The sequence below is a fragment of the Bos taurus genome, chromosome 9, assembly GCF_002263795.3.
Source record: "Bos taurus isolate L1 Dominette 01449 registration number 42190680 breed Hereford chromosome 9, ARS-UCD2.0, whole genome shotgun sequence".
Classification (NCBI taxonomy): domain Eukaryota; kingdom Metazoa; phylum Chordata; class Mammalia; order Artiodactyla; family Bovidae; genus Bos; species Bos taurus.
In genome coordinates this window covers 82,659,248-82,674,358 of record NC_037336.1, presented here as the reverse complement: position 1 = coordinate 82,674,358, position 15,111 = coordinate 82,659,248, and the positions used below count along the sequence as shown (strand labels likewise).

At 40.7% G+C, this 15,111-nt stretch overlaps 1 pseudogene; it reads left to right on the top strand.

Moving 5' to 3' along the window:
• Positions 1 to 3,493: 3,493 nt before the first annotated feature.
• Positions 3,494 to 6,117, top strand: LOC783322 (transcription factor IIIA-like; annotated as a pseudogene).
• The last annotated feature ends 8,994 nt before the right edge of the window (positions 6,118 to 15,111 follow it).

Here is a 15,111-nt window from a genome sequence, read left to right as displayed (position 1 = left end):
TATCTCTTCTGTTTCTCTATGAAACTGAGATGGTCTTTTAAATATTGGTTTTCCTTTTGAATCCCTGACAATACCTAGCAAAGTGCTGGATGCACAGTGATTGTTTAATAAATATTTGATGGATTGGGCCATAAATTTCATTTGTCTAGATTATAACCAGCACTCGGGCACTCAAGATATGGCTGTAAATTGGAAGGCTAAGGACCCCAGCTTTTATTACAAACTTTTTTATGTTTAAAAGAAAATCTTGGTTTGCAAAGATTTAGCCATTACTCTTGCTTCCTTCTCATCTCTTCACAATCTAAGATTTATAAAAACAGAAGTAGTTGCTGTGGAGACAACAGCTGGGCCCTAGAGGAGCTATTTGAGAATAAAAGCAAAAACTGCTATGATATTCAATAGCAAGACTTTACATTAATCTTTTTGCCTTTAATGATAAAACTGAAAATAAAATACAGAAAAAATGTCAGATACTGTGAACTCACTCTCTTTGTTGCAGAGTTGATAATCTGAGCCATACCAGTAGACGCTACCCCTCGTTAAGATACTGAAATCATTCCACACTGGTTACGAAATAGCCATTACCCCTGGACCTGCCCTGAGACCCTCCCAATGGCTCTAGCTTCCCATGGCTTGCCCCTGTATCCTCCCCATTTAGTCCTAATCCAGCAACTGAAGGTTAATATCCAGTTAAGCATAGGCTTAGTTAGCACCGCGACTGTAGCAGACACACCAGTTGTTCAACATGGTGAATTTATCAACTGTTAAAGATAGTGAATATCATTTCTGACTATACGTCAGGTGTTACAAACAAGAGTCCTATATACATTATTTATGTGGTCTTCCTAGGATTTCACATTCTTCTAAAATTGTCAATTAACATTTAAAACTTTAGTGACGTCAAGGGATAATCCAAATCTTTAGCTCCTCCCCCTAAAATTGGAAATCCTGGCAACACTGGGTTTTCATTTGAAGAAATTCACAGAGCAGAGTATGAGTGCCCCCTTTAAATGCTGCACACACTCTCTACTCACCAGGCTTCATCAGATTCCATTGTTCACCCTGTACTGTACTTTTTCATGTAACTAGCTCCCCCTGTGGATGTTTAGCTATCTGTGCCCTGCTCCACAATAATCCCAAATCAGATTCCCTGGGGCTGGGTTTGGTTCTAGACTTTATGGGTCATTTGGTACAACACCAGCTCAGTGGGGGTACACTCCTGTTCTGCCTCCTCCCTCTTCCAGGTTCCTTTTGCATCTACCAATTGTAACAGCAACTCACTTCCCTTCTAATTCAGGATGGCATATCCAGACTTTGCAGACAAGAAAACCCTGTCTATGGCGACTACATTCCTAAATAGTTGCAGAAAAGATCTAGAATTGAGGAGAAGTGTACACTCTAGTCTAGATGTTTACCACCAATAAAAGATAGGGATGAAAATTTGTGATCTCTGCTATATACCTATTTTCTCAGTAAGTGAAAAATTAATATCTGTGGGAAAAACTGCTGCCAACAATTATGCTGCTATTTTTGGGGAGAAAGAGCTCTATCAGGTCCAGGTCCAGGGCTTCCACCTGCTCACCTACAATTTCCTCCCTTAACTGTGACTGCTATCTACCAGTGTGTGAATTATCAGCTGCAGCTAATGATAAACCATAGGGAATATTTGAACACTAAATTTATTCAGAAGCCTTGCCTCAGTTTTCTATTCTGCATAACATACCACCCAAAACTTGGTGGCTTAAAATAAGTTGTTTTGTTCATGATTCTGGCACTCAGCAATGTGGGACGGTCTGGCTGGGGTCACTCAGGCCCTTGTAGTCACCTGGCAGCTCAACTCTGATCTGAGATGGCTCCTCCCATACGTCTGACAGGGGAGCATCTGGGTTCTCTCCCACATGGTGGACCCAGCTTCTCGACATAGTGGACTCAGAGCAGCATTCCAAGAGGGGTTGAACGGAAGCTTCAGAGTTCTCATAACATCACTTCCACTACATTCTACTAGCCAAAGCAAGTCATGAAACCAGTCCAGGCTCTAACCATCAGGAAATAGTCCCCAGTTTCTCATAGAAAGAGCTACAAATCATAGGCTATGGATTCAGGAATGAGAGGAGTATCAATATTACTGTTTTCTGTGCAAACAACCTGCCATATTCCTGTAGCTAGAAGGGATGAAGGCTTGGGTTCCACAATAACAGAAGAGAGGAATTATGATTTAAAAAAAAAAAAAAAAACCCTTTCAAATATACTGGGATCATATACATTGGAAAGTCCCTAGTGAGATGGAGAATGGAAAGATGACGAAGCTTCTGAAGTTGAGTCCTGATTTGGAATTTATCAAAGAAATTATAAAGGTGGGTAGAAAAGAGGGGTGGGAATAAAGGGCAGGTAGTGAGGGCAGGAGGATTTGACAGGAAGAATCCCAATGGGAGAACCTGTTTCTTGAAACAAATGTCAACCAGCTGCCACAGTGGAACCCAACCTCATTCCTTCTGTCTCTCTTTCAAAGCCTAGGCTGTGTTTTCCGATCAACCCACCCTCTTTCCTCTCATTCTCAAGTGTAGGATCTCTGCATCTCAGATCTGATTACTATGGTATTATCCAAACAACAACTCCAGATTTTCCTCTTTTGGTATGTCTTGTGTGGCACACCTGCTTGGCTTTTTTTTTTTTTTAATATTTTTACTTCTTTCTGAATAAGTAACGTATGTTCATATTACAAAATTCAAAAAGTACAAAAGTTACACAGACAAAAACCAGAGACAGAGAAGCAATTTGTTCCTAAAAAATGGCAGAGCCTAGATTTGAATGCAGGCTGACGTGGCACCCATGCTTTTGATCATGGACGGCACTGCTGAGTTATAAAATCAGGGCTTCTCATCAGTTCTGCTCACAGAGAAGTTAGAAATTACATTTTCCTCCATCAAAACTAATAAATCGACCTTGATTAGTGAGAGCGAAGTACATACTTGCACTCTTCTTGGCTGAATCAATAAAGAACAAGAAGACTTACAAGTAGTCAGCATTGTCCCTGTAACAGAAATATGAAGACACCAAACACTACTTGTAAGAAAACATGATGTATTAATTTTGGCAACACTTGTACACCATGTCATGCCAATAAAGACAAGGGAATTGAAAGCGGGAATTGAAAGCAGAAATTGAAAGCTGGATGTGACCCGCTTCTATCAGCATCTCTGGAGTCAGTATGAGATGTGGGAGGAGAGGAGACCTTTGGGAGGTGGGTGATTAGCTCCAGGGACAAAGGAAGGTCCTCTGGCTTCTCTCCCCATGTTTAACTAACCTTCTTACTTGAAAACCGCCTTGGAGGAGAGACCTCTGCCATTTTTCTTCAGTATCTCACTGACGAAAAGAGACATAGGAAGAGCCCGCCCCTCCGGGATCACGCCCCCGGAAGTGCAGTGGGCCCACGCGTAGGGTCTCCGGAAGCAGTCGGTAGTCACTGGTTTCACGGCATGTGAGTCAGCACGTGGCTGAGTTCTTCACCCCCAGGAACCTGGAGCCGCCGGCCTCTGTCACTGAGGCGGTGTTGTCCCTGACTATCACCGACCCATTCGTTGCAGTTGGCGAGAGTGCCGCCCTGCCGCCCCGCCTCCCCCAGTGGCCCCTCGGAGGTTCATCTGCTCCTTCACCAACTGCAGTGCCGATTACAACAAGGCTTGGAAGCTAGACGCGCACCTACACGAGTACTGGGAGCAGGGGGCGGGGAAGAGACCCTATGTTTGTGACTATAAAGAAAGCTGGGTGCAGAAGAATTGATGCTTTTGAACTGTGGTGTTGGAGAAGACTCTGGAGAGTCCCTTGGACTGAAAGGAGATCCAACCAGTCTATACTAAAGGAGATCAGCAGTCCTGGGTGTTCATTGGAAGGACTGATGTTGAAGCTGAAACTCCAATACTTTGGCCACCTGATGCTGGCCGAAGAGCCGACTCATTTGAAAAGACCCTGATGTTGGGAGAGATTGAGGGCAGGAGAAGGGGACAACAGAGGATGAGATGGTTGAATGGCATCACCAACTCGATGGACATGAGTTTGGATGAACTCCAGGAGTTGGTGATGACAGGGAGGCCTGGCGTGCTACGGTTCATGGGGTCACAAAGAGTCGGACATGACTGAGCAACTGAACTGAATTGAACTGATGAAGGGTGTGGCAAGGCCTTGGTCAGGGACTACAGTCTCAGCTGCCACGCCCTGGTTCACACCCTTGAAAAGTCCTTTGTACAGCTAGCGGCTGTCATCAAAAATTCAACAGAAAATAAAACTTGGAGAAACATTTTGACCACAAATATGTAAAACCAGCAAAAACAATAATGCGTGTAGTTTCAAAGGTTGTGAGAAGACCTTTAGGAAACATCAGCAACTGAAAATCCACCAGTGCCAGCACACCAACGAGCCGCTGTTCAAGTGTGCCCGTGAGGGATGTGGCCGCTGTTCAAGTGTGCCCGTGAGGGATGTGGAAAACACTTTTCCTCCCCCAGCAGTCTGAAGTGGCACAGGAAGGTCCACGAGGGCTATATCTGTCGAAAAGAATGTTCTTTTGTGGCAAAAACATGGACAGAGCTTCTAAAACAAGTGAGAGAGACCCCTAAAGAGGACATAATGTGTGGCGCCTGCCAGAAGAACGTTTAAGTGCAAGAACTTCCTGAAGCAGCACATGAGGATGCACGCCCCCGAGCAGAACTTGTGCCGGTGTCCACGGGAAGACTGTGGCCACACCTACACCACTGTGGTCACCCTGCAGAGCCATATTCTCTCCTTCCACGAGGAACGGCGCCCTTTCATGTGTGAGCACACTGGTTGTGGCAAGACCTTTGCCATGAAGCAGAGCCTCAGCAGGCATGCTGTTGTGTGTGACCCTGACAAGAAGAAAATCAAAGTGAGGCCATCTAGTAAGAAGGGGAGCCTGGCCTCTACACTCAGTGGGTACCCCCAGGTTGTCAGCCCAGTGCTATTCCCAACCGTCCTTCACAGAGTCATTGAAGTGGTTAGAAAAAGACAGACACGTGGTTCTAGAGATTCTGGGTGGGCTGGACTGGGCTCAGGGCCTGGGTCACTCTAGCCTGGAGGTAGGGCTGAAAACCACTGGAGTAAATGCTGCCTTTATTGGCTGCTAAGCTGTGTAACTCCAAAAGCCAAATCCTCCAGACTTATCCTGGGACAGTAAACTGACACTTTCTAGAAGAATTTGGCTTGAATGCTTCTCATAAGCATTTATAAAGAGGAATCATTTTAAAAAGATGAACCCATACAGTTTCTCGTTTTCCTATTTAAATGTTAGACCCTCTACAGTCTGTGAAGTAGAATAGTATATAGCCCTTAAGTTAGGAAGTAGTGTTCTCACATGGTGAAATACTTACATTATGGTGGAAAAAAGCTGCATACATTTTGCATTTTGAAAACCCAGTTAGAAAGCTGCTACCAAGACTGGACAGAATTATTAGTTACTTTTCTCTGCCTTTATGTTTTCCAGGTTTTCTACAGGTGTATTTATAAGATCAGAAAACAAAAAGGCACAAGCAGTCACTCAGGCCTGTTTTCTCTTACCATTTTGTTCTCGTGCTCGTCCGCACTCTTCCCTTTACTGTAATCTGGACTTGATATGATTTTTTAATCCACTGTGGTATCTGTTTACTCTTTGTGTCCAAATCATGTTGTCCAATATTTGAAGAAAAATTAGTTGCTTGGTCAGGGTGGGTCCCAGGTTGAAAAGAGTGAGATCTGGGGCTGGTCTTTGAGGCCTGTGTTTTATCACACGTTCGTCTTAAGGTCTACACTGCTACAGGCCCTCCTGTCTGCCTGGTATTAATGGTTTCACACTCCAGTTAAATAGAGGACACAGACACAAGGTGAAATACCACTATTTTAGTTGCCGAGTAAGAGTACCTGGACAGGAAATGCTTCCATTTATCATTACCATTGTTTGATGAAAGAACAAAAGAATGGTCCTTTAAAGAGAACCAGGTAATCCTTTTTTTTTTTTTTATTTTGGGTGGGGGATAACAGGTGTTCACTGTATTTTTTCTTTATGCTTTTTAAATTTAAATAAAAGTAATTTTTCAAAAAAAAAAAAGAGACATAGGAAGAAGAATGATCATTTCGGTTCTGAAATACAAATCTTGGCCTTTGGGTAAAGCATCTAGATATATGTATGCTACAGATAGTGCATGGTGTCTTCGTCTGTGTGTGATCCTGCAGTGTTTGCAGGGATGTGCACACTGGCCATAGAACATTTACCAACAGTACCTTCCGTGTGGTACACCTGCAAGGCCCATGGGTCTTGAACATTGATGTTAAGAGCAGAAGGAGAAGAGGTAAGGTCACCCTGCCTGCTGGACTGTGCACAGCTCCATCCTACAGTCAGGCAGACTTATCTGAAGCTGGACTTTTCAATCACTCTTAACTCTGTTAAATTTCTGGTAACTCCTTCCCACTTACTACACACAAAAAATGTCTTGCTAAAAGAAATTTTTATATTTCTGGTCATTTGGATCTATTCTTTCATAAGATGTATTTGTACCCAAAGGATAGATATGATCCATTTTTGGAAAAAAAAAATCATGTGAGGCAGTTTCTGATGCTTTTAATCAGTCACCTAAGCCACTTAGACCAATGAAAGGTAGGTTGATCTTCCTGCTGCTTAACAAATGAAATTTTCCTGTATCCACCATGCCCATGTTGGCCTGGACTTTAGCATTTGTAAACAAAAATATTTTCCCTGAAATAACATTAATCCTCAAAGCTAGAGTTTGAGTCCAATTCCTCTTGTAGAAGGAAATTCTTTTTTTTTTATTTTCTCCTTTCCCTTGAACTGATAAATTTAGGGGAGGTTAATAGGTCAGAAGAACAGTGAGAATGCTTCTGTACATTACATAAATTCCTATGATTCAACCATAAAAACTACTTACCTGAACACCTTAAGTTATTCCCCATTAAGATGGATAAAGGCAAGTACATACAGGTTGATAAGATTGCTTGTTATACATAAGAGGCTGCCTGGATTCTCAGAAATACCAGACCATGCATCTTCATAAAGTGTTATTCTACTTCATATGATATAATTTTGTAAAAAAAGAAAAAGGGTGTCTGCACATTTGTAAAATATAATTTGAATGTGTATGTAAAAATGTTATACAAATAACTATTTAAAATGATAGAAATTATATCTGTTGTGTGATGTATTGTTCTTGAAAGGTAAAATTTGGCACTGCCTTATCTCTGTGAATGCATGCATGTATGTGTGTGTGTGAAAGTAGAAGGGAATACAAATAAGGGTGAAAGGTTTAGCTTCCTATTTGCATTCTGGAGACAGCTGTATACCTTCTGTGTCTTTAGCAATTGCAGTCTAAGTATGGAATTTGAGAACATGACCACCAGGGTTCTTGCTCCAGTAACAGAAACACCAAGTCAAGGCAGGCAGGGCCCAGAGCCAGGCTTCTCATGATCAGGCAGTCATCAAATACCCTTCAGTCACTCAGTCGTGTCCGGCTCTTGTGACCCCATGGACTGTAGCCCGCCAGGCTCCTCTGTTAGTGGGATTCTCCAGGCAAGAATATTGGCATGGATTGCCATTTCCTACTCCGGGGGATTTTCCCAACCCAGGGATCAAACCCCCACCTCTTGAGTCTCCTGCATTGGCAGGCAGATTCTTTACCAACTGTACCACTTGGGAAGCTCACTACAGTGGAATATAAATCATACCTTTATGCTATGGGGTGACAGTGGCCTCTGCCTTACAACACATGTTTAGTTCATAGTGACAACAGTAAGCAAGTTTCTCAAATAAAATATCATTTGGATGAGGATCGGGAAGAGAAACCCCTCTCCTTCCCACTGAAATAAGTGTTTGCTTTAAAAAAGAAATACGAAATCAGTGCTAGACTAAAAGCCAGTGCTAAGTACAACCCCCTGCTTGGCCATCAAGACTGTAGATAACATGGGCAAATTCCTCTTCATCTCTGAATTTTTAGTTTCCTCATCTGTAAAGCCAGGCAGCTGGAACAAGATGATCTATTATGTCTATTCCAGTGTTGAAATTCTATGATTTTCTGATTCTGTCTGAGTCACTAACAGAAAATAGAAATAAGCATCAAAATATCAAAACACACATATTGCCTTTCATCATGAAAACACATCTCCAAACTCTCAAATCCTCAGTTCATCAAATTATATTTCATAATTACCATGCAATATCTACTGGTATTATCTCCAAATGCTGTATTTTGTCAAGAATTAGCGTCTAAGAGTAATTAAAAATTCAGAATATTGAATTCCTTACAGAGTGCACTCATCAGCCACCAATGATTATTCATTTTTTGTTTCACTGTTATTAACTTACCACTGGTTTTATTATTGTAATGGTTCTAGTGCCCTCATTTTTACCTAGCTTAATAATCTTCCAGGGAAATTTCCAGAGAAATATTAAATAAAGTAATATTTTTATAATATCAGGCTGAGATACAGTTAATAATTACTTTTTGGAATATGAAGCAACAGATGGTAATCAACTATTTTTCATTTCCACAAGGGACAAAGAAAGGCTAAAGAAAGAACAGGAAAGTTTGTGAATACAAAAAGAAGTTCTGGTAATTTTTACTTTATAGAATTTGGTACCAAGAAATATCAGCCAACCTGTTTTTCTGAATATATTTGAGAATATGGCTGGTATATTTGTAGAGGCTGAGTTGAAGGGCCTCATGAAAATTAGACAGAAAATTATATTCCTCCCAGTCCCTTTCATGAACACAGTTTCTACAAACTGTATCTAAGCTCAGCCCTGGGAATCATAAATATGCCCCCAGGTAACCTGGACAGACCCATCTCTACTTCAGCATTTCCATGGGAAAGTTTTCTAAAGTATCTTGGCTATTCCTTTGGGGGTTCATAAGCTCATGAGGACTGTGTCATTTTTATCTATGGTCAGAAGTCATTGCAGAGCAGAGAATAGAATGGGCTGAAAAAAGACCTGACAAGAATTAAACAATAAATTAGTATTCATGACAACTGTATGTTACCAAATTTTACACATTCTCTCATATAATTTCCACAACAAACCCAAAGCCAGATTCTCAGAAATGTTCACTTGCCTATAGTTTTGCAACTACTAAATGGATGAGTAGGAATTTGAATCTAAGAGTGTTGAGAGGACCAATCATGAACAGTATTTCAAATAGATGATTGTTGATTTGAGGGTCTTTATCTACATGTTTATCCCATTCATTTATTTGACCCCATTAATCTGGGACCAATAATTGATAGAATTTCAAAGCAGTGAAGAAAATATGGATTCATTAATAAAGGATATTAGGTAGTCATCTAGGGAAAAAAAAAATTGGATCCTTACATGTTGGATTCATATTGTTCAAAGATTTTAATAGAAACTGAAAATGAAACCATAAAAATACTTGAAGAAATATGGGGGGAACTTTTTAATAATCAAAGAGTAGAGAAGGCTCTTTTAAGAACAGCATAAAACTCAGAAAACGTAACAGAAAAGTAAATTAGACTATGCTAAAAATAAATTCAACAATATGTGAACCGTGAACTTCCAGATGTTCAAGCTGGTTTTAGAAAAGGTAGAGGAACCAGAGATCAAATAGCCAACATCTGCTGGATCATTGAAAAAGCAAGAGAGTTCCAGAAAAACATCTATTTCTGCTTTATTAACTATGCCAAAGTGTGGCATAGTGACTTTGTGGATCACAATCAACTGTGGAAAATTCTGAAAGAGATGGGAATACCAGACCACCTGACCTGCCTCTTGAGAAACCCGTATGCAGGTCAGGAAACAACAATTAGAAATGGACATGGAACAACAGACTGGTTCCAAATATGAAAAGGAGTATGTCAAGGATGTATATTGTTACCCTGCTTATTTAACTTACATGCAGAGTACATCATGAGAAATGTTGGGCTGGAAGAAGCATAACCTGGAATCAGGATTGCCAGGAGAAATATCAATAACCCCAGATATGCAGATGACACCATCCTATGGCAGAAAGTGAAGAGGAACTAAAAAGCCTCTTGATGAAAGTGAAAGTGGAGAGTGAAAAAGCTGGCTTAAAGCTCAACATTCAGAAAACGAAGATCATGGCATCTGGTCCCATCACTTCATGGCAAATAGATGGGGAAACAGTGGAAACAGTGTCAGACTTTATTTTTGGGGGCTCCAAAATCACTGCAGATGGTGACTGCAGCCATGAAATTAAAAGATGCTTACTCCTTGGAAGGAAAGTTATGACCAACCTAGATAGCGTGTTCAAAAGCAGAGACATGACTTTGCCAACAAAGGTCTGTCTAGTCAAGGCTATGGTTTTTCCAGTGGTCATGTATGGATGTGAGAGTTGGACTGTGAAGAAAGCTGAGTGCCGAAGAATTGATGCTTTTGAACTGTGGTGCAAGTCCCTTGGACTGCAAGGAGGTCCAGCCAATCCATCCTATAGGAGATCAGTCCTGAGTGATCATTGGAAGGGCTGATGTTGAAGCTGAAACTCCAGTACTTTGGCTACCTCATGCGAAGAGTTGACTCATTGGAAAAGACCCTGATGCTGGGAGAGATTGGGGGCAGGAGGAGAAGAGGACAACAGAGGATGAGATGGTTGGATGGCATCACTGACTCAATGTACATGAGTTTGAGTAAACTCTGGGAGTTGTTGATGGACAGGGAGGCCTGGTGTGCTGCGATTCATGGGGTTGCAAAGAGTCGGACACGACCGAGCGACTGAACTGAACTGAACTGAAAAATAAATTCAAGATGGCTAAACCACTATAAGCAGTCAAAAGAATGCCACCACCTAGAAGAAGATTTGCAATTTGTATCATAGTCAAAATTTTTCTAAAGTGTAAACACAATATAATTTTATTAATTATATTAATTATATAATAATTAATTATTATATTAATTAATTAATTATATTAATTTCATGGGTAATATAAAAATACCCACAAAAGGCTGTTGATAATAGAGGAAACTATGTATGTGTGGGAATAGACGGTTTGTGGAACTCTCTTTGACTTCCATTCAGTTCTACTGTGAACCTATAACTGTTCTAAAAAATAAAGTCTATTTTAAAAATCCATGAGCATCCAATAGGAAAATGGAACATAGAAGGTCAAGAGACAGTTCACATGCAAAAAATGAAAATAGCTCTTAAAGTTAAGAAAAGATATTTAATCTTACTCATAATAAGAGAAAATAAATGATGTTTTAAAGACACTACCTTTTGTGTATTATAGTGGCAAAGATTAGAAGGTCTAACTAACACATCCTGTTGAAAAATGTGGAGAAATAGATCCCTTCACACATTTCTAAGAGTGTTGCTATAACCTCCATATAGGGTAATTTGAGAATATCTCACAAAATGTTAAATGCACATATTCTTTTCACCCAGCAGTTTCACCTCCAGGAATTCATCATTCTGATATAATCCCATATGTGTGAAATTTTATGTGCAGAATGGTATTCATTTTTGAATATTCATATCCATGATTTTTTTTGTAATAGCAAAAGACTGAAAATTCATATACATTACATTTTGTAATAGTAAAAGATTGGAAGCACCTCTGGTGTCTATCATTAAGAGACAAGTTAACTACATTTGAGTGCAGTCATAATGTTGGGGTGTGGAGAAATGTTACTGTCATAGACTTTTGGTTTTCAACAGTAAGAGTTTTTCCTTAATGTTTTAATGTCTTGTACCACTGCTTCCTGAAGTGGATTGCCTAATTATTGAGTTTGAGTGAGAAACTGCCAGTGCATCTGATCTGTTTGCCCATCTTTCTTTTGGGGATCTACCTGCTCCATATTTATGTCTATTTCATCAGGTCATGAGCCTTTCGGGAAAGCCATTCATGTAGGAAGGTCCATGACTCTCTGAGTACTTCTTACTAAGTTGGTAAAGTTGGTAAGTCTGTCTAATTTGAGGGTTCAGTGTTAGGAAATCATTGTCATTGTGTATCTGAGCTGCATTCTCCAGCATCAGCTTTACCAGTAATACATATATATTTTTTTCATCTTCATCTGCTTTGCACAGTGTTCTCTCAGAGGTTTCAAAATTCAGGTGGGACACGCACAGGTGTCATATACTGTTCCTCTCCTATTTAACACACACATTTGGATCCTATCCACTCACAGAAATGAGAAAGTGTTCTGGGTACAGAGAGGATGAATCTCCAAGTTAAATTGATGGCAGAAAAGAGCAAGGTGCAGAACAGCCTGTGTAGAGTGCTACCATTTGGCTAAAAGAAAGTGGAGGAAAGAACATATGTTCATTTGTATCTGCCTAACATATCTCTGAAAGGATAACACTTGAAATTGATAGCAATTGGCTGCCTCTACAAAGGGAAAGAGTGTGGCTGGGGAAAGAGATGGGAGATTTTCCAGTGTCCACTTCTGTGCCATCTAGATTTTGAATATATGAGAATGTATGTGAATTCATTTCCTCTGTAATACATGCTTCTAAAATTATCTTTTTCTCTTCCCTCTCTTTCTTGGTCCCCCACCAATGCCTATTCCACCAGTGCTGGTGTTCATGTGTGCATGTGTGCTAAGCTGCTTCAGTAGTGTCTCTCTGCAATCCTATAGACCATAGCCTGCTAGACTCTTCAGCCCATGGGATTCTCCAGGCAAAATTACTGGAGTGGATTGCCATGCCCTCCTCCAGGGTTCTTCCCGACCCAAGGATCAGGCCGTCTTCTATTATCTTTTCTGCATTGGCAGGCAGGTTCTTTACCACTAATGCCACCCGGGAAGCCCACTGCTGTTCATAAAAGAATATAATTGTGCAATGTGAGAAGGGGAAAGACTTACCTATGACAATTCTTGGTCTTTGTTCTTCCCTGACACCTAAAAAGGCTTCTCTCTGCTCAGTCCTTTGTTGGCCCTCCTTATCCATGAAGGGCTCTTTCCACCAGGTGACTGGGGCTTTGATGATGCTGAATCAAGAGACAGGGATTCAGGTGGAAGTCAGCTCAATGGGAAAGAGGCTGGAGGGGGAATTCAGGTTGTCTGAGAGGTTGGCACAGAATGAATTGAGAGATATGTGGAAAGTAGGTGTAAGTATGAGGGAAGTAAGGTGTAAGTATGAGAAAAGTAGGAAGTATTCCTGAGAATTGCATAAACTTCATGGTTCTGAGACAGGACTGTGTGGGTCATAGTTTCAGTGGACTTAACAAATATGACTTTTAGCTGAAAACCATTGTGATTGAGCCTGGCTTCTTTGGATGACCTCAAATATTAGACTGCAGCCATGAAATTAAAAGACAATTGTTCCTTGGAAGAAAAGCTATGACAAAGCTAGACAGCATATTAAAAAGCAGAGATATCACTTTGCCCACAAAGATCCATCTAGTCAAAGCTATGGCTTTTCCAGTAGTTATGTATGGATGTGAGAGTTGAACCATAAAGAAGGCTGAGCACCAAATAATTGATGCTTTCAAGCTGTGGTGGTGGATAAGACTCTTGAGAGTCCCTTGGACAGCAAAGAGATCAGACCAGTCAATCCTAAAGGAAATCAACACTGAATACTCATTGGAAGAACTGATGCTGAAGATGAAGCTCCAATACTTTGGCCACTTGGTGTGAAAAACCAACTCACTGGGAAAGACCCTGATGCTGGGAAAGATTGAAAGCAGGAGAAGGTGACAGAGGGTGAGATGGTTGGATGGCATCACAGACTCAATGGACATGAGTTTGAGCAAACTCTGAAAGATAGTGAAGGACAGGGAAGCTTGGCATGCTGCAGTCGTGGAATAGCAAAGTGTCAGACAGGACTTAGTGACTGAATAACAACAAAAATAACAATATCAGCATTCAGTAGACATATAAAATAAGTTATAAGGATTAAAACCCTCCCACTGATAGACTTCTACTGATTCATTTACTATGGAGAATAAGTGAAAGTCACTTAGTCGTGTCTGACTCTTGCCAACCCCATGGACGACATAGTCCATGGAGTTCTCCAGGCCAGAATACTGGAGTGGGTAGCCTTTCCCTTCTCCAGGGGATCTTCCCAACTCAGGGATCAAACTCAGGTCTCTTGCATTGCAGGTGGATTCTTTACCAGCTGAGCCACAAGGGGAGCCCAAGAATACTGGAGTGGGTAGTCTATCCCTTCTCCAGCAGATCTTCCCAACCCAGGAATCAAACCTGGGTTGGGAATCAAACCTGGTCTCCTGCGGGCAGATTCTTTACCAACTGAACTAGCAGGGAAGCCCTTATTACAGAGATGCCTAGCCTATTACTTTTTCCTTCCAAAAAATACAATAAGGGCACTGATATCCTGTGTCCTAGGAGCTTCTAGTGAACAGATCTGTGTGTTTGTTTTTTCACCAGCAGGTATCAGATACAAGCAGTGGGCATGCACTGTGGACACTGAGCTAAGTTTACTGGCACATCCATGCCATAAAGTATTGATGGAGACCTAAGTGAAGTCAAAGCCCTTCTGGTGGTGGGGAGAGCTCACCCAGACCCTTTTCCCAAATCTACTGACCCTATGATTCACACATCTCCCATCCCTGACTTCTGTTTCTTCCTCCAGCTGATCTGCAAAATGCTTGGTTTGAATGTTCATATAAGACATATTTTCATTGGTAAGACTGAGTTCTGTTTATATTATAAAATACAAAACTACGCCATTTTATGCAGATCATTAAAGAAGTATCAGATTGTCTTCCTTATAAATTTTCTTTCTTCTCAACATGAAATTCTGTTCACATATTTTAAGTTTTCACAGTTTGTTGCTCATATAGCTCATTACTTGGAAATACATACACTCAGGGAAACTTGGGCTTAAGTAAGATTTAGCAACATTGCCCCTCTCTGCTGAGATCTGCTGGGGATTTTGTTAGAATCCTTGAGTTCTGGAATTATCATTGGCTTCTATGACAATGGGAGTAATACGAAATAATCACTGGTAAGAACTCATTTCCTAGTCAGAGAGGTTTGGGATATATGGAGAAACAGCTTAAAAATTTGATTTAAAACTTCAGGGAAAAAATTCAACAATAAATGTTGAGTATCATTCAGATACCTAAGTAGAAGCAAATTCCCTACAGAATAGAAACTTTTCTGAAATACATAGCAAAAAGACTTCC